Source organism: Cavia porcellus, unplaced genomic scaffold (genome assembly GCF_034190915.1).
Source record: "Cavia porcellus strain 051 isolate PalLab524CR breed Dunkin Hartley unplaced genomic scaffold, mCavPor4.1 scaffold_21, whole genome shotgun sequence".
Classification (NCBI taxonomy): Eukaryota; Metazoa; Chordata; class Mammalia; order Rodentia; family Caviidae; genus Cavia; species Cavia porcellus.
In genome coordinates this window covers 18,228,969-18,251,619 of record NW_026947504.1, presented here as the reverse complement: position 1 = coordinate 18,251,619, position 22,651 = coordinate 18,228,969, and positions in this window count along the sequence as shown.

Genomic DNA, 22,651 nt, shown 5'->3' with positions numbered 1-22,651 from the left:
GACCTAGCTATTCCACTTCTGGGTATATTCCCAGAAGAATTAAAAACATAATACTACAGTGATATATGTGCACCCACGTTTATAGCAACACAATTTATTATAGCCAGATCTTGAAAACCACTTAATGCCCATCAAATGAGGAATGGATAACACAGATGTATTTTTATGCAATGAGTACTACCCTGCTGTAAAGAATGATCATATTGAGATAATTATAAATAAATGGATGTAACTTGAAACCATATTCATAAGTAAAATAAATCAAACTCACATGTATAAATAGCACATAGTGTCCCTAGTGTAAAAAATGGTAAGAGTACATAAGATTTTATGGTAATCATGGTTTCCCATTATATTGCTTTGAAGTCTTATTATGCTTTCACTCATTGGTTGGATTAGTTTTATTGTTTTGTTTGATTTTATTATGTGTGATGATATGAACAGCTATTTTTAAGAAAACAGGATGTTAAGGCAGCCATTGCAGATTTATTATCATCTTGCTTTGAAGTCTTACCATGCTTTTGTTCTTCTGTTTTGATTGGTTCTATCCTGTTGTGTCTTATCAGATTTTATTATGTGTTATGGTATAAACAAATTTTTTAAGGAAAATGAGATATTATAGTAACCATTGTTCATTTCCTGTTACTTGGTTTTGAATATCTTGTAATGCATTCATTCTCTTGAATGGTTTTATACTATTTTGTTACGTTTGATACCATTGTATGTGAAGGTATGCTCAACTACTTCAAAGAAAAGAGATATTATGGTAACTAATGTTGATATCCGATTGTCTTGTTATGAAGTATTGTGTTTCTTGTATTGTTCTGTTCTGATTTGCTTTGTTCTGTTCTCTTTTGTTGTATTCTATTAAATAAAAAATAAAAAAAAAATCTGCAGCTCCAACAAAGATCATTGCTTCACTTTCATGTTACAATAATATAAATAGAAATATCACTCCACATTCACAGCAGAACACTTATCTTATCACTTGTAACCACAGTTGACTCTATATAAGACATCAGAACTTCCAAAATGAGCAAAAGCATTCTAGGAGAACCAGTTTAGCTATATGAAATTTACCATAAATAATATGTGTGCTATGTATCCTTTATATCACTATATAACAAAGTTTGTGCTTCATCAAGCTGGTAATTAAATATTTCTTGACACATCACTGGGCATAGTCAAGGGCCAATATGTACCATGTGAATGGAAATTTTACTGTAGTAATCCAAGAGGAAAGAACTGGTGAAGAATTGGATCATCATCTTATTTTAATAAAAATGCTAAAATGAAACATTTTGAACCATAGCAATAGTCTCATATTTGAACTGAAAGTAGAAATTCAATTTTAGTAGAATAGTACCATGCAAGATACCAAATTATTATTAGTAAATAAAATTAATACTATTAAACATTTTAGTTTATTGGATTTTTATGAATTTAATGTAATTTGCTAGGATTTTTATAATTATTTAAAAATAAGCACTAGTGCATTCATTCCCTAATGAATGATGGATGTAGAATGATATAGGCACTAATTTAGAAGCTAGAACATATCAGGGAGCAAAACAGAAGTTTATTTTTGTTTTGTCCATATATGGGTGCTACTCTAATAAAAACATTCAATACTGGGTATTTTTATTTCATAGGCTTTTTAAAAACCTATACATTATTTAAGTTTGAAAAAATATCATCTTAAATCCCCTTTGAGAAGTAGAATAAATGGTCCATAGCCTATTAACTACAGAAAGAGCTGAAAAATAACAAAACATGAAGCTCAGTCAACAATGACGGTAAGGAGGGTGATGAGATGAGCGGCTTTTGTTAGTATTTTCCTTTAATGTGTGTATGTTTGCTTTCAATCATGATTTTGGTCCATTTATACTGCTATAATAAAAATTTCACAGGCTGAGTAATTTATAAAGAACAGAAATTAGTTCCAATAGTATTGCAAGCTAGAAATTCAAGATCAAGTTGCTGTCATTTGTAGAAGGCTGCTTTCCTTTCCAAGATGGCACCATGAACACTGCACTCTGTAGAGAGAAGGCACTCAACATCTTTACCTGATGTAGGGTGGAAGGGCAGCAAGCACCAAAACCTCTAGTCAAGCCCTTCTATAATGCTTCATTCATCAGAATGGAGACTTCCTGACCTAAGTCCCTCCAAAACAGCCCCACCTCCCAACCCTGTTCCACTGGGGTTTGAGTTTCCATTGTATGATTGGATCTCTGGGGACACATTCAGACCATATCAACCATTAAAAATAAATCACATTCAATATTTGTAGTTTCTGAAATAATGTTATTGATAATCAAGCTGTTACACTCAAGGGATTTTTCCACTTTTAGAGGCAATTTTGACAGTACAAGTAAATCTCCACTGAAGGTTTACTTTCCATGGTTTTGCTTAGCTGAAACTAAACCATAGTCCAGAAATATAGTAAATAAAAAATTCCAAAAATAAATAATTTATGTTTTAATTCATGTGCTGTTCTGGGTAGCATGACAAAATTTCATGACATCCCTCTCCACCTCAGATGTGAGTCACCCCCTTTATCCAGCATACCTACACTCTATACAGTACTTATCCATTGCTAATTTAGTTGCCTTGGTTACCAGACGAAGGATCAGAGTATACCAGTGCTTTATGCACAAATAAAAATTATTAATAGCCCCTAAGTATAAAAGTATAGGAGTAATGGTGCAAAAAAATGGTATAAAAGCAAGGATAGACTAACTCTGCCACTCTGTGGTAGCATTGGAGTGTGGGGCTTGATATTATGCATAATTTCAGACATTCACTGGGGTCAGAAAATGTACCCTACAGATAAAAATGAGACCATAGTAAACTTAAAGTGCCTAGGGGTAGTAGAAATCAGCAGAGAACAAAACCAATGTGATACATATTTATTTTAGAATGTCTTATGGTGTGTCAAATTAATTTGAGCTGCATTAAAAATGAGAAGCAAATTAAGCTGAATTTCATTGAGAATTATTTAAACTCAAAAGGAAAAAATGAAAGTATTAGATTTGGAAAAGAATATAAAGTAATGTTACTGGCTGGACCACTTGTGATGCCATGTTAAGCTCTTTCACTGGAATTAAGAACACAATCCTAGTTGAAACTCACACAAATTTCAGTCAGGAGAGAGCTAAACAATAAGAAAGCAAAAGATTCTGCCAGCATGACAAAGGAAGGAATTTCTAGGGAGGATCAGAAAACTGCAGAACAGAAGGGAAGTCTAACTGGGAATGATAACAGGACTGTAAAGTCTCTTAGAGAAAAAGCACACAGAAAGAGAAGCATCCTGTAGATTGCCTCTAAGAGCACTTGCCCTCTGAAGCAGTAAATGCGCTGAACATTAGGACTGAGAAGACAGAGGCAGAGTGCAGCCAGTGGGCATAAATCATTGACAATGCATTTCCAGACCTCTGCTCCTTAAGATCTCATGCTGCAACTACAACCATGAGCTATTTCCACAGAAACTCGACTTGACAAACAAATGTCCTTCACTGCAAAATATCTAGCTAAGAAGTCATGACCAGAAATCAAACTTGCACTTTTTATGTTTTATTTTACAGACAAACAAAAAAGATAAATATAATACGGAATTTTTAAAAAGAAATAGGAAATTAATGTTAGTTTATATATGGCAAATTATTACCTTGAAAATAGTTGCTCAGATTACAGGATTTAGACATGAAAAAAATGGTCAAACTCAGTTAATAAAAACACAAATTGTTCTGTTTGATGAACAGAGATTATTAGTAGAGTTATCTGTCTTGTATATATTTACATATATGCATATACATATATATGTAGCTTAAATTTTCCTTTTAAAATTGGAATTTATTTAATTTTCCTTGTAGTAAAACAGTCATAATCTTTATGGTGAGTAGCACTCAGTAGCTGAATCCAGAATCTACATGCCCTTCCTTCGGCTTTGATACTTTAACTCCAAAGTCCTACAGAATGTATGATAAAAATATACCGTGAATATGTAAAAAAAAATTTAGAGAATAAAACAAAACAAAACAGAACAAAGAATAACAAAAAAAAAATGCAAGCAACAGGATTTCAGAACAAGACAACAGAAAATCAACAGTGGCTACCACAATGTCTCTTGTCTTCTTCAAAATAGTTGTCCATATCTTCACACACAATGAATTCATACAAAACAAAAGAGTATAAAACTGATCAAAACAAAAGAATAAAAGCATTACAGGCCTTCAAAACCAGAAAATAGAAAAATCAACAATGGCTACCATAATGTCTCTTGTTCTCAAAATAGCTGTCCATACCTTCACAAATATTGAAATCAAATAATAGAAAACAGACAAAAACCAACCAAAACAAAGAATAAAAGTATTATTGGACTTCAAAACAAGATGATAAAAAATCAGCAATAGCCACCATAATGTCTCATTTTCTTTAAAGTAGCCATTCATACCATCACCAGTAATGAAATCAATTTTTATAAATTGTTTAGAAGTTCCAGGCATGTATAAGTCTATACATGTATAACTCTCCTTTCTGTATTAGAGGGAAGAACAAAATGAAACAAAGCAAAATACAAGAATAGCCAGAAATGAGAGACAAATAAATAACAATAACAAAGAGTCCAAAACAATAACGATATAGGCTTTCAAAACAAGGTGGTAGGAAGGCTGTTATTTTGCAAAGTTACCTTCAAAAAAGTTACTCAGATTACCAGATAATTGCAATAAACATGCAAAATTGATCTAATCCTATGCATGTTAATTGTTTTGTTCCAAAAACTAATAGAATTATTTTATTTTAAATAGAATAAAACAAAACAGAACAAAGCAGAGCAGAGTGAAACAAAGCAAATAACACAGGATTTCAAAAAAGACAGCAGGAAATAACAGTGGCTACCATAACGTCCCTTTTTTTCTTCAAAACAGCTGTCCATATCTTTATACATATTGAAATCAAACAATTGAAAACAAATGAAAATCAATCAAAACCAAGAATAAAGGCATTTATTGGATTTTGAATCAAAATGATAGGAAGCCATCAATGGTTATCACAGTGTTTCATTTTCTTCAGTATAGTTCATACTATCATGCATAATAAAATCAATTCTTGTAAGCCCTTTAGGTGAAGTTCTAGGTATATATAAGCCTATACATTTACATCTATGTTCTCTGTATTAGATGGAAAAACAAAATAACAAATAAATAATATGACTAAGAGCCCAAAACAATAACAACGTAGGCTTTCAACTCAAGGTGATAGGAACATTAAAAATGTGTTTTTCAGCATAGTTATTTTCAAAAGTCTTACTTGAATTACCAGATATAGTCATGCAAAATTGATCTAATCCTACAGACGTTAACTCTTGTTCCAAGAAATAATAGAGTTAGAAGTACAATCATCTTAGTAATCTAAAATGTGCATACAAATTTATATCATTTCTTTTTTTCTTCCTTCTTTTCTCTTTTTCCCTGTCTGACTTATTTTTCCCTCTTTGAGCAGTTTCTTACCCAATCAGAATATTTACTGAAGATTTTGTATCTTATTCACTCTTTCAGTTTTTTACACTTTTTTAAGGAGACAATATGGTATTTACACATGTGAGTTTGATTTATTTCACTTATGAGTATGGTCTCACATTGCTTCCCTTGACCTATAAGAGACTCAATGTGGTCTTTCTTTATAGCTGAAGAGTTTCCATTGTTTAAAAATACCACATCATTTTTATCCTGAATGTGTAAGTTTTTAAATATATTTTATTAAAGGACACATTGCCACTAATGCCCCTTACATTACTTTATCCTACTTCAAACACATTTATCCTTTCATTCTTATCAATTTCTGTGGCAGGTATGTAAGTCTTCTTTCTTGACTGTCTTAGTTCATGTTATTCTTAGGCCAAAGAATTGCTTAAGAATTGTGTAGCTGCCTCAAGGTTCTGAATCAGTTGAAAATGTTTATCTTCCATGGCCATTTTGACTGTGGAGAAAAGCCAGATCCTTTGAATAAGGTATATAAGGTCATGATAGTTTTTACTTGACAGAAAGTGCCATAAATATTTAGTCTACAAGAGGGGATCAAAAATACAGCAAATGTCTGGTTTACAAATTTATTACAGTAAAAGACATATGGCCATTAATTCTTTTCAAAAGACTTCTTGCTTTGAACACACTTGTCTTATCTCATGATTTTTGGCAATGTACCTTATAACTAAATAAGACCTGTTTTAGTTTAAACACTCACTGTATCTTTCAATCACTCATTGTACATGGGACCATCTTCCACTGGTATCCCTGAGTCTTGGAAAAGATTGAACTTCAGAAGCAAGGAGCCATAAACATAAATCTTATATGTTTATATCTACCTCCCCTAGCATGTGATCTGCAGAGTTGGATGGAAGCCCAGCTCCTCACCTCAGATTAAAAGAACTCTGAAAAGCCCTCCACTCAACAAGGCCCCTGCAAGAATCAGCTATGCCCTCTGTTTTAGTTACTTTTCTCTTTCTGAGATAATAAAATACCTGGTAGTCAAAGTTAAAGGAGTAAAGGATTAGTTAAGCTCACAATTTGCAGAGGCTTTAGTCCATAAATAGCTGGCTCCAAGGCAGTGTGGCACATGGCAGAGGGCAAAGTTCATGGCATTGGAAGACAGCAAAAGCAGCAACAGCAAAAAGAGGAGAAGCAAACGTCTTTCCCTCCATTATATTATATTCAGGTTACCCCTAAGGTGGGTGTAACACTCACACCCTTAATCCTAGCCTTGCGCTATGAACCAATCATAAGTTCTAGCTTCAGCCACCTCTAAGAAGCCTGCCCCACGGCCACATAAAGTTTTGAAGGGACATCCAAACACAAACCATAACACTCTCCCAGAGACTTTGCCTGAGACTATTTATCTTTTTGCTTGGATTTTTCCATTCTCAGTCCTGCTTCCCCCTCTCCTATCAGTTTTTCTTGGGAGCACTTCCCAGTAAATCACTTACACAGATAATCTTTGTCTCAGACAGCCAATGATAGACTGTAGTTTATATCCTTAGGACATTAAAATTCAAGCCAAATAATACACACAAATCATTAAAAAGAAAGACAAAACAAAACCAAAACTTTGTTACAGCCAAAGTCATAAACAGGGTGAGGGCATCTCAGTTCACCAATTATGGCATCACTAGTGACCTAAGGGTTTTAGGATGGAAAGTAACAGGAGAACACAGGGAGATCATAAAATTTTAAGTCAAAAAATATGGAACACTGACACAACAAATTACTAATCACCTACCCTGCATGTTAAAGCTTGTGTTTAAATGCTGCCACTCCCCAAGCTTCATGTGCTTCTAGGTGGCATTTTTGGAATTGACTAGATCACAGATGTGTGATACTGGATTAGTGCAATAATTGGCTTAGCATGATTTGTGGACTTACCAAAGAGAGAAGACCCACCCTGGGCGTGAGCAACGCCAATGATTAGGCTTGTATCCCTGGTGGAACAAAGGGAAAGAAGGAAGTCTCACTTCTTCCTACCAGCCGCGCCATCCTCCTCTGTCACACCACTCCGCCTTGGAACCAGCTGACTATGGACTGAAATTTACACAAACTGTGAGCCAAAATAAACCTCTCCTCCTTGGAATTGTTGGTATTGAGTATTTTGTCCCAGTTATTAGGAAACGCACCACCCTTAGATTCTGAATCTATAAAATGGCAATAATGACCTTAACAGGTTTTTTTAAGTAAACAAGTAAATTTTGAAGTACTCAATATATGATAAATAGAAATTATTTTATTGTACTTTCTAGGGGAAATAACTTTGTCCCCTGGAAAACAAGTAATTGAAATGCCTTAAAGCCCTAGTTAATTCTGTCATTAGTCGCAAGTTTACATTTGGAAGAAAGTTACAGAAATTTTTTTTTTCAGTTTACTAGTTACCTTGAGGTTCTCTTACACTAGTTTATTTTACTCATTCATTAATACATGTTTATTGAAGGATACTGAGACATAAATAAAAGAGACAGATTCAGTGCTAATGAACAAGTAAACAGATAAGTAATTTAAATAGAGATGGTAATAAATGGGAGAGAGGAAATAAAGGGAAGTGGGACAAAGTAACTGCATAAGAGAGGGGGCAGCATTACACAGTCAACAAATGCCTCTCTGAAGGAAGGTATTTGTTATGATTGATACATCATGTCAACCTGAGAAGTGTAGGAGTTTAATTAAGAGACTGATCAGGGAACTAGGATCCTACTTTGTAAATATCCTCATCCTGTGCAAGAGGGAAAGGCAAGGAAGGAGATTTTGTGACTCCTACTGCTGGAATGGGGGCCAACTGTGTACAGTGTTAGGGGTGAGGAGAGGCTTGTTATCCCCCTTTGTGCTCTTGTTGCTTTGCTGTCTTCTGCCACCTTGAAGTGTTGCCTTGGTGCCATGTCACCCCATCTTGGAGTCAGATGATTATGGACTAAAACCTGCACAAACTGTGAGCTACAAAAATCTTCCTTTCTTAATTTTGAGTGTTAGAAATTTTGTCCCAGCAACAAGACAAAGTAACCAAGACAGTATTTGAGCTGAATCCTGTGGTGTCAGTGGAACTGAAGTGATCTGAATGCAGAAGATCATGACAACAGATGAAAACGGAGAAATGGTCATGAATAACGTGGTGCAGTTTCTCATATGACGTTGAGTGGTCTGACCCAGCGGAGTATGAACTAAGGGAGCTTCTTTGTTTCTCTTACTGTTTTAAATGGATTGCATGGGATCCACTGTCTTTCCTTCATGACATTTCAGGTGTAACTTATAGCTTTACAGGAAATTGCAAGTATAACATAACCCAGACCAGTAAAATTGAATACAGGCTAAGCCTCTGTTCTATTTAGGGGATTGCAAGGAAAATGATTACATATTGAACACATAATTTATAGTATTGTTATATTATGGTCACCAAGGAATCAAATGCAAAGAGTACAGGAGATCTGTCCACAGCTAAAGACATAGAAAATCCAGCCAAGGGCCTAGAACCCATGGTAAAAAAATCTGCATGTTTTTAGCTGAAAACCTGTAGCCCATGACAGTGCCTTCCATGAGTCCAACTACAGACCTAGAGCCCACGACAATGACTCATGCAAGTCTATGTCATGGATCTGCACAGAGAATGCCCAAAGGTCAGCAGTAGAAGCTAGAAAGTCAGTGCCAGCGAGGTGAAGGATCTGTGCCAGTAGGCCGAGGAGCCAAGAAGTGACACTCAAAATAAGAACCAAAGATACCCTGAAAAGTACCAGAGCCACCCTCAGAGACAGTAAGGTCCCAAGTTCCTCCAAGAATGATAACAGCCAAGTTCAGATGAGGAAGCCAGCATGACAAGCTTCTCCTAGAGACTAAACAGCACACATCTTCCCCACCAGAGCCAGGAGGCAATGCTCAAAGTGGGGACCAGAGCTCCCCCAAAGTGAACCACAGCAGCTCTCAGTGACAAACTCCAGAGCTCCTTCAATGATAACAGCTAAGTTCACAGCAGGGAAGTCAGCATGACAAGCTCCTCCAGGAGAACTAACAGCTCCAAAAGAAAACAGCTCCAACTAACAATGCTTAGGAGAAACCACAATGCTCCACTCTTCCTTTCCACTTCTTTTTATACTGGCAACAGTCCTCAGGTGGACCCTATTCACTCTGCACCCTGCTGATTCAGTTCAGCTGGTGTTTAAATTACCCACCAGTTCTTAATGCACAACAGCCTCAGTCCTTAAATGGAGTTTAGTGCTCTGTTCCTCCCTTAAGACTCACCAGAGCTGACTAACAGTGTCTGCTTTTCTACTTCTCCACCTCCTCCCCATTCTTCTGAATCTCACCTTCTCCTCCATGGTTTGCAAACTCAGAGATGATAAAGAGAAAGGGAAAGCATGCCTGTGGCTTCACTGCTGTCGCTACTGGTCCTCTTGACTGGAGGCTCTCTTGTCATAGTCATTTAAGAACTGCTCTCTCATGTGAGGACTTTATGTGCGTTCTTCAGACAGTCTGAAAGAAGACATTCAATTCCTTAATGCAAATAGCCTATTCAGTGTGGTCTCTAAGGGGATTCTTGTCCCTCCATGATGAATCCACAACTTCCTTCTTCTAGCAACATTGCTTGTACCTGATTCCTTTTCACAGCATTCACTTCTGTTCATGGAAAGACGATAAGCCTACCAGTAGAGGTCAGACTTCCTAATACTCAGCCCTCTTCTCCCTACTCAACACTTTCCACACTGTTTAAAAAAAAAAAAAAAAAAAAAAAAAAAACACATGGAGGGATTAATCAACCCACTACATAAACCAACATTCAATCCATAATTCAGCAGTCACTCATGCCCTTTGCATCTCTGTAGTATCTTTTGGACTCCCTTTCATTCACTTAGCTCAAAAAATGACAAGAAAAGAAAGGAATTCGCAATAGAACTTGAACACATCTATCCTTTATTCTTATTCATCTCTTAATTACTCAGGGCTGACCACTAATGAACAGTTGTGATCCCTAATATACTCTCTATCAAGATGGTCATGAGGTTTCCAAGGCCTCCACCCAATCTTCCTAAAGTGTGCTTTTACTGTGTTAGAAATAAACCCTTTCAATAAATGTAAACACCCATGAAGAGGCATCACAAGTTATTTTCTTTCTCTAATTGAGTTTCTTATTTTGTTTACAATGGAGAAGGAAAATTAGGTAGCTGGATATTAGTTTTATATTGTGTAAGGTAAGAAGACAGTACATTTGAAAAAGCCTTCTCTAATTAATCAAGTTAATATGCACAAGAGTACCATAAGGAAAATGAAAGAAAATGAAAAACCTATTGTCAAATTTTATCCTAAGGGACACAGACGGATAGACAGACATAAGGAATTAAAGAACCACATGAATCCTTTATCTTTGGCAGTTCGTGATGAAAGATGATTTTTTTAAAGAACTACAAATCCATAAACTGATACATCATTCTATGGCTAATGTGTCATGTATCAATATTCAATACATAGAGCAAACCAGTTCTGAAGAATTTAAAGCTTCAATAAGTTTGAAAGAGAGCAAAATTTTGAAATGCTTTTTCATGGTGTTACTGGCCATAGGATATTGGAGCCCTAAGTATCCACTCCAAATGTCTTTTTAGGCACAGATATAAGAAGCCCAAAATTAGACAACTAATCTGGACACTCTTCCCTTTTTCCTACACCCACAGTGCAGCAGGTCATGTACACAAGCAAGACAGCCTTTGCTCTCAAGGGCTCACACTAAACCTGGTCTTTGACTCCATTAAAAGCGAATTAAATGTATACAAAAATGAAAAACAATCTAGAGATGGATAGAAGAGGGGAGGGAGAAAAGAGGGTATAGAAATGGAATTAAAGCATTTTATGTGCATGTTTCACCTTTCCACAGGAATGTAAACATTGTATATGTATGCATGAACTGTTTAACTAAAACAAAATAAAAAATAAAAGACTCATACCAAAAATCACAAGGTTAATGGCAAAAGCTTTTGAAAACACTGAGCTGCTTTCACACAGGCTGAAACTACTTTACGGCATGCCGTAAAGTAATTAAACAGTTTTGTCTCTCTGTCTCTCTGTTTCTCTCTCTCTCTCTCTTTCTCTCTCTCTCTCTCTCTCACACACACACACACATACACACACACATACACACACATACACACACACACAAACACACACAAATGATGCCCTGGTTCATGAGCCATTTTATTTGCAAACAATTTGGTTCATAAACAGAAGCATTTGGAAAATTTAGTTTTGTTTAGACTCTACATCAGGCAACAAAACCACAGCCATCTTTCCCACATAAACAAAAACATAGCCATTTTTTCCAAAATCATGCAACAATTAAGTTCATGAACTAAGATATATGGTGGATAGATAGATAATTGATAGACATCTATGTTACAGATTAGCCACCATGAAAGAGAATAGTGATGGCAGGTAAGCAAGGACAGACTAATCAGGGCTGGTATTTTTATCTCTACTTTTGAAAACTGATTATTTTCCATTTAATTCTTTGAGGGAAACACGGTGTATGCTATTTTTTCCGTCCATTCAAATCTACGATAAGGTTTAATTTGTATATTAGTCGCAGGTAGAATTTAACAATCATGACAAAATAGAAAATTCATGAGAATATATTATAATAAAGCCTACCTAAAAGTTACGAATAGTTTACTTCTGGAATTGTGAGGTTATCATTGATAGTACTGAAACCCCAGAAAGGGAAACCATGGGTGAGGGGGAGTGCTAAAGGAAACTGGGATAGAGAAGGAATGGAGGAATGGATATGTTTTTTCTTTCTTTCTTTCTTTCTTTCTTTCTTTCTTTCTTTCTTTCTTTCTTTCTTTCTTTCTTCCCCATCTGTGCTACCAGAGCACTGGCACTTCACCCCGGAGGTAACAGCTATCTATGGCTTCCATTACATTTCAGTTCTCAGAGAATCAGCACCTTTACACCTTCTCAGAAGTACTTGCAGCAACCTGATGCACCAAAGTCTGAAATGTAGCTCTTCGGGGGACTCACCCGCAGTCCTTGGCTATGACAACTTTCTGTTCCCTCAGCCTCATGCATGGTAGCTGATTCCTGCTCTTGTTTTGATTTGTTAACCTTCAATACCTATGTACTTAATTCTCAGTGATAAATTAATGGTGTAGAAATTGCTAATGTGTTTTTCTTACCCTAACTTTACCTGCTTGATATAGCAATTGATATCATGTATAATTTCAGGGGAAAAATACAGATAAAAATCCAGGGTTGATTTGGCAATGCCATTAGTTCTAAATGTTGCACTCAACACCCTGTGAACTGAAAACTGGATAGTGATCATCTTCACCATCATGTTTTACTAAATCATCACCTGCAGCAGAGCAAAATGATGCATCCATAAAGCAAGCGCCTTGGAAAATATTTATGTTAACAGTGATGACTGCAAACTTATGAGGTGAAATTTATTCTTGTGTATTTATGCCCCCTGCAAAGCTTACAAAAAGAAATAAACAAGCTCAGTATTTTTAAACTCAGCTCAACAAAATGAAAACTTCTAAGACAGTCCTAAGAGAATCTTTTATTTCTTCAAGCCGTATGACAGACATTGCTTAAAATCAAACACAAAATTTAACATGGAGGTTTAAGAGTCGCAACAGAAACTGACTGCACAGATATTAAGTTTCCTTTGTGATAGTGAGAGTACCAGCTGGAAGAGGGGGGTGCAGATCCTTGAAATGAGGACATCTGGGTAGACTTAGATGAAATTCAGGATCTTGATGTCCAACTTGCCCAGAGTCTCTTCTGAGGAGACTCCTTTTTCTTTGCTTTAAGGCCCTATAACTTATCTAAAACAGATTCTTTGACAGAAGCATCTTATAAGAAAGCTTACTAAGATGTGTTTATTATATCTAATCCAATAACCAAAATCTAATGTTCCAAAGGGATAGATAGTTCTATGTCTGGAAGAGTAAATCATTTATAATCCAACAGGATTGCAAAATTTACCTTATCTATTTTGCTAAAACATGAATTATGTGTGGAAATGGCTGCTAACAGGATTAGGTCAACGAAGCTGGAATATAACATTGAATGGGGCCTAATTTATTGATATGAGCATATTTACTAGAATATATATATTTAATATACAATTGAGATGCCAAATATTTCCTGGGATATAAAGGGGGAACAATCATTAGAGATATGGGAATATTGGGATAAATGTGCCTTGTGCTGTGTTCTTCGTACCTTCCATTGATTCTCCTTAAGAAGGGTTGGAGGACACATCTTTCATCAAAGATGTAGGAAGCATATTAAAGAAAGGAACACCTTGAAAAATTTCAATATAGATACTAGATAACACTTCAATTTCAGTAGGGATGATCTAATCAGAGAATGACAGAAACTAAGTTACCTAAGCTAACTGTCACAAACAAGGATGTGCTATGACTTCAGTTATACACAAAGCAAAATTTTAATCAGAAAGAATTGACCCCAAGGAAATTTGGCAATGGTTAATCAAGCATGATGTTCTTTGGAATGAAAGAGATAAATGGTCTAGAAAAATATCACTTGACTTATATAACAAGGAGACCTCTGAATGAGAGAACCAAAAACCTGCCCAATGGCACCATGATAACCACAACCTCTTGACTGGAAGTAATTCAGGCCCTTTTAAGAAAACTACTGTAGTGCTACCAACACATGATAGCTATGTATATTACCTCAATCCTTCCCCAAAATAGAACCAAGGCCATTACCAAGTCATGGAAACTTGTATTAGAAAAAAGAAAAAAAAATCTAGATTTTTTTTAGACCTGGAAACCAACTGAGTTAACACTACTTTCTGTAGCTCAAAACCATTCTGGTCTACCAGCCAAAATTATTGCATCATAATCACACATGAGAGTTTTAGCCTAAGATTATCACCTAGTGATCCTAGCAGTCTTTTCCAAGTTCCTGCATATGTATATGAAATAAATTTATTTGGAATTTAGCACAGTCTATTAATATCCCTAAATCATTGATCGAGAGATAATGTAACAAGCATAGCAGTTAGAAATTCATGCACCGTAGAGCAGTGCTGGATCACTAAGAGAAGTACAAAACTCAGTGTTGCCCACAAGGACTTGAAAGAAGGAAAGCAGTGAGTCCACCACCCTGAATTCCATCATCCTCTTGTTTGACTCAATTGTCTGACTTGTGCCTGAAGTGACTGGAACCTGAACAGTCTGTGAAATATTGTAAATTTGAAAAGGAGATGATAATTGTCACCAGAGATTATTTAATCTACATTTGCTCCTGGAATACCTCTTGACTCTGAGTACTAATTACTTTCAAATTATAAGCTTTCTTGATATACTGTGGCCTAGATCCAATCTGATTCTTCAAGTCTTCTCATCTAACACTGGATGTCTAACCATGAGCTGTGATCTTCCTTTTAGAAATCATCTATAAATAATTCCAGATTTACAATTTTCATGTTCTCTAAAATTCTCATTACATCTTGGTGCCTTTGGTGAAATTTTCTCTACCCCAGTATTTATATGCAGTTCAAATGTCTGAACAAGTTAACTATACTTCTTTTCAGTATATACGTTGATCCACATTTCCTCTTTCCACCCATATCTAAGCCCAAATCCTATGCTAACAACTCATGTAATCTCAATTTAGTTGAGCTCTGTCTACTGTGTCCATATCAGCTATTGATTCATACAAGTCTGGCTGTGTCATGTAACTGTCCAGAAAAGCATGTTTAAAATACTTAAAGCAAAGTATGGATATGAACAATAATTCCCTCAGTCTCAAAAGCACTTTAACTTTTCAAAGTATGGCACACATATTATCTCATTTGAGACTCACATCACTACGATGAATAGAACAAGCATTATTTCTCAATGTGAGAAGTAAAAGTTACACCTTAAAGGTTGAGTGATTGATTGTAGTTCATAATTTTTTTTTGTCAGTATCAGGGATTGAACTCACCACCGCACACTTGCAAGGCAGGTGCTTATGCTGCTGAGCTAAACCCCCAGCCCCAATTGTAGTTCATACTCTTGACAGATTCTCACACATCGCTGATTTCTCAACTCCCCCATTTGTTTCTCAGTTCATTGAAGTTCATACACACATACATGCACGCACGCACACACACACACACACACACACACACACACACACACAAATTCCAAACACACATAAAGGCAAATGTGGACTTTATACAAAATGAAAAACTGGTAGGATATTCCCAGGGGTTAAGATTTATGTAGATTTTGACAAACATAAATTTGGATTCACATCCTATTTTTTTTCCAATTAATAACTTTGCAATCTTAGGAAAACCTTTTGCATCTCAAAGACTTAATTTTTGCATTAGGAAATGAAATTTTTTAAATGACTGTATTTATGATACAATTTTACTATAAGAAACTAAAGTATATTAATAAACTAGACCACAGTAAGTTTGCAATAATATTAGCAAAAAGTAGTAAGAGTTGTAGTAGTAGTATCATTACTCTTCTTATTATCCATTTGAACAAATATACTGCATGTACCAGGTACTAAGTAGTGGAGAGGTACACAAAATTGGTCACTGCTTCATCTCCAGCTCTTATTATACTTATTAGGAGACCAGAAAATACTGGCTCAATGAATTAACAACACTCATTACTTTTAGCTGTACACAGGAAAATTTCAATTAGTTTCTGTCACACATATTTACTTTGTTTCTGCCTTTTCTAGTAAATTATGAGCTCCAGAGTACACCACGCTTGCCTCCGTCAGCCCTGTGTCCACAGGCTAAGCCTATCAGGTAACACCATGACTGGCCTATGACAATTGACAATTAAATATTTGCTGCATGAATGAATGAACAAAAAAGAATATAGAAACTTAAGTGGTATGAAACACATAGTTAATAAGGCTTTTCATAGAAAATATCTTGGAGAAGAAGAAGAAGCACAGTGCTCCAAATCAGATAATCTTTCTTGAGAAGGAATAAAGAGCAAAGTTAAACGCATCTCCTTCCACAGAATTTAGGCTTCAATAGCACTAGATTTCATTCTCATCCACTAAATATATCATGCTCCTTAACAACTCTGCATTCTTGGGGAAGTCCAATACTCTTCTACATCTTCATCTGTCAAAAGTTCAAATCATCAGTTAGGTCTATGGGCAGGCAGCACTTCTATTGTGCCAAATATTGTGTAATATTTCCTGATTTTCTTATAATTCAGGTCAAATGAGTGTCATTTTCAGCTATGTTCTAGAATATCCTATGTCCCCTAACTGTAGTACGTAACTGATTTGTGATATACTGCAAATGTCTATCCCTCACTTAGATTATGGTACCTTTAAAAGCAGAATTCATTTAACTTTATATTTCCCCAAATGTTAGTACAAAGCATATTCAATACTTTTCATCAAACTGAATTGAAACAATATCCAAGTACTGTCACAGCAGGAGGCAGGAATTCAAATATATTTATTTGGGTTTTATATCAGGCTCAGATTTAAAACTTTCTTGGCAGGGGAACCTCCTGCACTGAGTGGCATGTGCAGAGGGCCTGCACAGCAGTCTCCATCTAGCTGTGTAACATCAATACCTCTCTTGGAATTAGGTAGGGCCCCACTCAGTATCCCCAAACAGCCAGAGAGCTTTGGTAGGTCACTCAGGTCCTGCTTGGGCCCTGCCTAGTGACCTCAAGTGGTAAGACAATCTCCTGAGCTGAGTAGTCTGAGTGGAAGGCCTGTACAGTGAATCCCACCTAATCTCTACACCTCGCTCAGAACCTGATAGGGCTCCACCCAGGAACTCTAAGCAGCTGAGGAGCTTCGGTGCATCATGTGACATGAGCTGAAGACCTGCATAGTGTATTCCATCTACTTGCTCAGCCTTGGTACAACATTCAGAACCTGGTAGAGTCCTGCCCAGCAGACTTAAGCAGCTGGGGAACTACAGAGTGCCATTTGGGTTGTGCTGAAGTTCTGCCCAGTATATTCCTTCCATTTGAGCAGCTTTTGAGTGCCACTAGGGAATTGGTAAGGCCTGCCTAATGACACCCACTCAACTGGGGAAATTCCTTACAGTACTGACAGACATCATCAACCCAAGAAGAAACTAAGACTTTGCATTCAGCTTCCTCAGGAGAATACAGGAAAATGACAGACAACAGAGCAAAGTGCAAGCTCAAACCTTGAGCCCATCCCAAACAAGACTAGAAGATGTGGACATAGAAGAAAATGTAAGCCATATGCCTGAGACTCCTGAAATGATAGCAACTGAGGTAAAGGCACAACTCTATGAATCTGTAAAGGGACTCCGATCAGAAATAATTTCCCAGGTAAAAGAAAAAATGATAAACATCATAAAAGAAATGCTTAACACCATCTAAACAAGACAGAGTTTAAAAAACTGAGGAACACTGAAAAAAGATGGAAACCTTGTATGGACAATGTAAGAAAGCAACGGAATGTGTGAAACAGATTCAAGGAGATATCTAGGAAATCAAAAATTTCATCAGAAGCTGACAAAACCACCTGAATGAATGTGAAGATAGACTTTCAGACCTGGAAGATAAGACTTCAGCTAGTGAACAGGACAGGAAAGATCTTCTTAAAATAACAAGAAATCAAGAAATAACAACTAACAATTGCAAAATGATGCAAAGAAAAACAGTATAAGATTGATAGCTGTAAACAAAAGAGGTACAACACAAATTATATCAAAAGACTATTTACAGAAGTAATAGCCCAAAATTTCCCAAACATGGGAAAAGAAACTGATAATACAGATAAGTGAAGGAGATAGAACTCCTATTAGCCATCACCAAATATATTTACATCCAGACATAAAATAATCCACATCTCAGAAATTCAACATAAGAACAGAATATTAAAAACTGTCAGAGAGACAGATTACCTATAAAGGATAATCCATCAGAATCGGAGCAGAATTCTCAACACAAACAATGAAGTCAAGAAGACAATGGAGTGAAGTACTTCAAATCCTAAAGGAAAATAACTTCCAGTCCAGATTCATATACCCTGAAAAACTGTCCTTCAAAATCGATGAAGAAATAAGATACTTCTGTGACAAAGAATTGCTGAAGAACTACATAACCAACAAACCATACCTCAAAGAATATGGAAGGATACTCTAGATAGACACAAGGATAACCATGATTCCAAGAAAGCCAATAGGAAAAAGGCATTAAGCAGGAAAGACAATTAAAGAGAGGAGAAAGGTAAAGAATCAACGGCAGAAAGATAAAATCCCAAAAATAAACCAATATATATCATTTATAACCACTAATGTAAATGGTCACAATTCACCAATTAAAAGAAACTGGCAGAATGGATCAAGGAAACAACATCCAAACATATGCTGTATTTAAGAAACGCATCTAACCCCAAAGGAAAGTCATAGACTAAAAGTTAAAGGATGGAAAACAATACTTTATGCAACAGAACTCCCCAAAAAAGCATGGATAGCTATACTGTCCGCAGACAATGTGAACTTCAAATCAAGAATGATCCAAAGAGATAAAGAAGGTCACTACACACTAGTTAGGGAAAACTTCAAGATGAAGAGATAACAATCCTAAATATGTATGTACCAAATGTGGGAGCACCCAGCTATGTAAAACAAATATTAAGAGAAATGAAAAACCAAATAAGCAATAGCACAATTAAAATGGGAAACCTTAACACCCCACTGATACAGAGACAAATGAACTAAACATAAAATCAGCAAAGATATAACAGAATTGAAACAAACGTGAACAAATTAACTTAGTAGACGTGTACAGATGCTCCACACAACATCAGAATATACATTCTTCTCAGCTGCACTTGGGGCATTCTCTAAAATCAACCATATAATAGCCCATAGGACATGCTTAAGTAAATGCAAAAGAATTGAAATTATCCCATGCATATTATCTAATAATATTGCCATTGGATAATTAAAATTATTACATGTATATTATCTGATCATAGTGTCATGAAAGTAGAACTTAGTGACAAAAGAAACTTCAAAATGTCACTAACACATGGAAATTAAATAATATACTTCCGCCCTATCAATGGGTCACAGAGGAAATCTTTTTAAAAATTAATATCTACAAGCAAATGAAAATACAAATACATCTTACTGGAATCTATGGGATGCAATGGAAGCAGGTCTCAGAGGGAAATTTATTGCCATGAATTACAACATCAGGAAAACATAATGAACACAAATCTAAAAACCTGATGCTACACCTCAAACATCTAGAAGTCTTTCACTTCTTTTCTGAGAGTAATTCCTAAATATTTCATTTTTTTTGGTTGTTAGTGTGAAGGGTGTGGCTTCTCTTATTTCTCTTTCAGTGACTTTTGTTAGTGTATAGGAATACTATTGATTTTTTGAGTATTGATTTTATAGCCAGCTACATTACTAAATTTATTTATTATATCTAGTAGTCTTTCAATGGAGTTTTGGGGATCTTCTATATAGAGTATCATGTCATCTGCAAATAATGATAGCTTAACTTCTTCTTTTCCTATCTTTACACCTTTCATTTCTCTCTCTTGTCTAATTGCTCTGGCTAGTGTTCCCAGCACTATATTAAATAGGACTTATGATAAAGGACATCCTTGTCTTGTGCCTGATTTTAAAGTAAAGGCCTTCAATTTTTGGCCATTTAGTATAATATTGACTGTTGGTTTGTCATAGATGGCCTTTATTATATTGAGGTAAAGACCATCTATTCCAATTTTCTGCAGGGTTCTTATCATGAATAAATGTTGGACCTTATTGAAGGCTTTTTCTGCATCTATAGAAATGATCATGTGGTTCTTACTTTTTGCTCTATTGATATGGTGTTTTACATTTATTAATTTACATATATTGAACCATTCCTGCATGCCTGGGATGAATCCCACTTGGTCATCGTGTATGACCTTCTTGATGATTTGCTGCATCCTATTTGCCAATATTTTATTGAAGATTTTTGCATCTGTGTTCATTAGGGAGATTGGTCTGTACTTCTCTTTTTTAGTTGGGTCCTTCTCAAGTTTTGGTACTAGAGTACTATTTGCTTCCAGGAATAACTTGGGAAGGATTGCTTCACTTTCAATTTCATTGAAGAGTTTGAGGAGTGTTGGCAGTAGGTCTTCTTTGTATTTCTTGTAGAATTCTGCAGTGAATCCGTCTGGGCCTGAGCTCTTCTTTGTAGGTAAGGATTTAATTTCATTTTTGATTTCATTAATAGAAATTGGGTTATTCAGTAGTTTTAAATCTTCATGACCTGGCTTTGGTACTTCGTATGCTTCTAGGAATCTGTCCATTTCCTCTGTGTTATCAAACCTTTGAGAGTAGAGGTTTTTGAAACAGGTGTTGATGATTTTCTGTATTTCTATACGGTCTGTAGTGATTTCACCTCTTTCATTCTTTATTGCATGAATTTGAGCCTTTTCTTACCTTTTTTTATTAAGTTTGGCTAGGGGTGTGTCGATTTTATTTATTGTTTCAATTACCAACTCTTTGATGCATTGATTTTTTGGATTTTTTTAGTCTCTATTGCATTGATTTCTGCTCTGATTTTTATAATTTCCTCTGTTCTTTTGGCTTGGGACTTGACTTGCTCTTCTTTTTCTAGATGTTTCAGATGTAACATCAGGTTATTTATTTGTGTTCATTCTTTTTTCCTGATGTGAGAACTCAGTGCAATAAATTTTCCTCTGAGGACAGCTTTCATTGCATCCCACAGATTCTGGTAAGTTGTATTTGTATTTTCATTTGTTTGTAAGTATTGTTTAATTTCTTTTTTAATTTCCTCTGTGACCCCCTGATTACTCAAGATTATGTTATTCAGTTTCCATGTGTTTGTGAGATTTTTGCAGTATCTTTTATCATTAATTTCTAATTTCGTAGTGCTATGATCCAATAGCATGCAAGGGATAATTTCAACCCTTTTGCATCTATTTAAATATGTTCTGTGAGTTAATATATGTTCTATTTTAGAGAATGTATTTGTACTGCTGAGAAGAATGTGTATTCTGTTGTTGTTGGGTGGAATACTCTGTATATGTCTATCAAGTCCATTTGTTCACAGGTGTGATTCAGTTCTTTTATTTCTTTGCTGATTTTCTGTCTGGTTGATCTGTCCATTGCTGTTGATGGTGTGTTAAGATCTCCTGTTAGAATTGTGTTACTGATAATTTGGTTTTTCATTTCTGTTAATACTTTTTTTATATAACTGGGTGCTCTGGAATTTGGTGCATATATATTTAAGATAGTTATCTCTTCCTCTTGAAGCTTTCCCGTAAACAGTATGTAGTGACCATCCTTATCCCTTCTGATCATTATTGGCCTGAAGTTCACATTGTCTGCAAACAGATCAGCTATCCCCACTTTTTTGGGGGGTTCCTGTTGCATGAAGTATTGTTTTCCATCTTTTGACTTTTAGACTGTGAGTATCCTTTAGGGTTAGATGGGTTTCTTGTAGAGAGCATATGGTTGGATTTGTTTCTTGATCAATTCTGCCAGTCTGTTTCTTTAAATGGTGCTTTGAAACCATTTACATTAATGGTTATAACTGTTATATATTGGTTTATTGTTGAACTGTTATCTTTCTGCTGTTGCATCTTTATCTTTCTGTTCTGTTTAATTGTCTGCTGTGGTTAATGGTTTTATCCTAAATTTATCTAGGCTGTCTTTCAATATTCTTTGCAGGGTTGGCTTGGTGATCATGAAGTTTTTCAGTTGTTCTTTATCATGGAAGTATCTTATTTCTCCATTGATTTTGAAGGACAGTTTTGCAGGGTACATCAGTCTAGGTTGGAAATCATTTTCCTTTAGGATCTGAAATACTTCACTCCATGCTCTTCTTGACTTTATTGTTTGTGCTGAGAAGTCTGCTGTGATTCTGATAGGTTTTCCTTTATAGGTGATCTGTCTTTTCTCTCTGGCAGCTTTTAATATTCTATTCTTTTGTTTGATTTCTGGGATGGTGATTATTATATGTCTGGGTGTAGTTTTGATTTGGTTGTGGCTACTTGGAGTTTTGTATGCTTCATAGATCTTGATATGAGTTTCCAATCTCACGTCTGGGAAATTTTCAGCTATTACTTCTCTAAATACCCTCTTGACCTCCTTTATGTTGTCCCCTTCT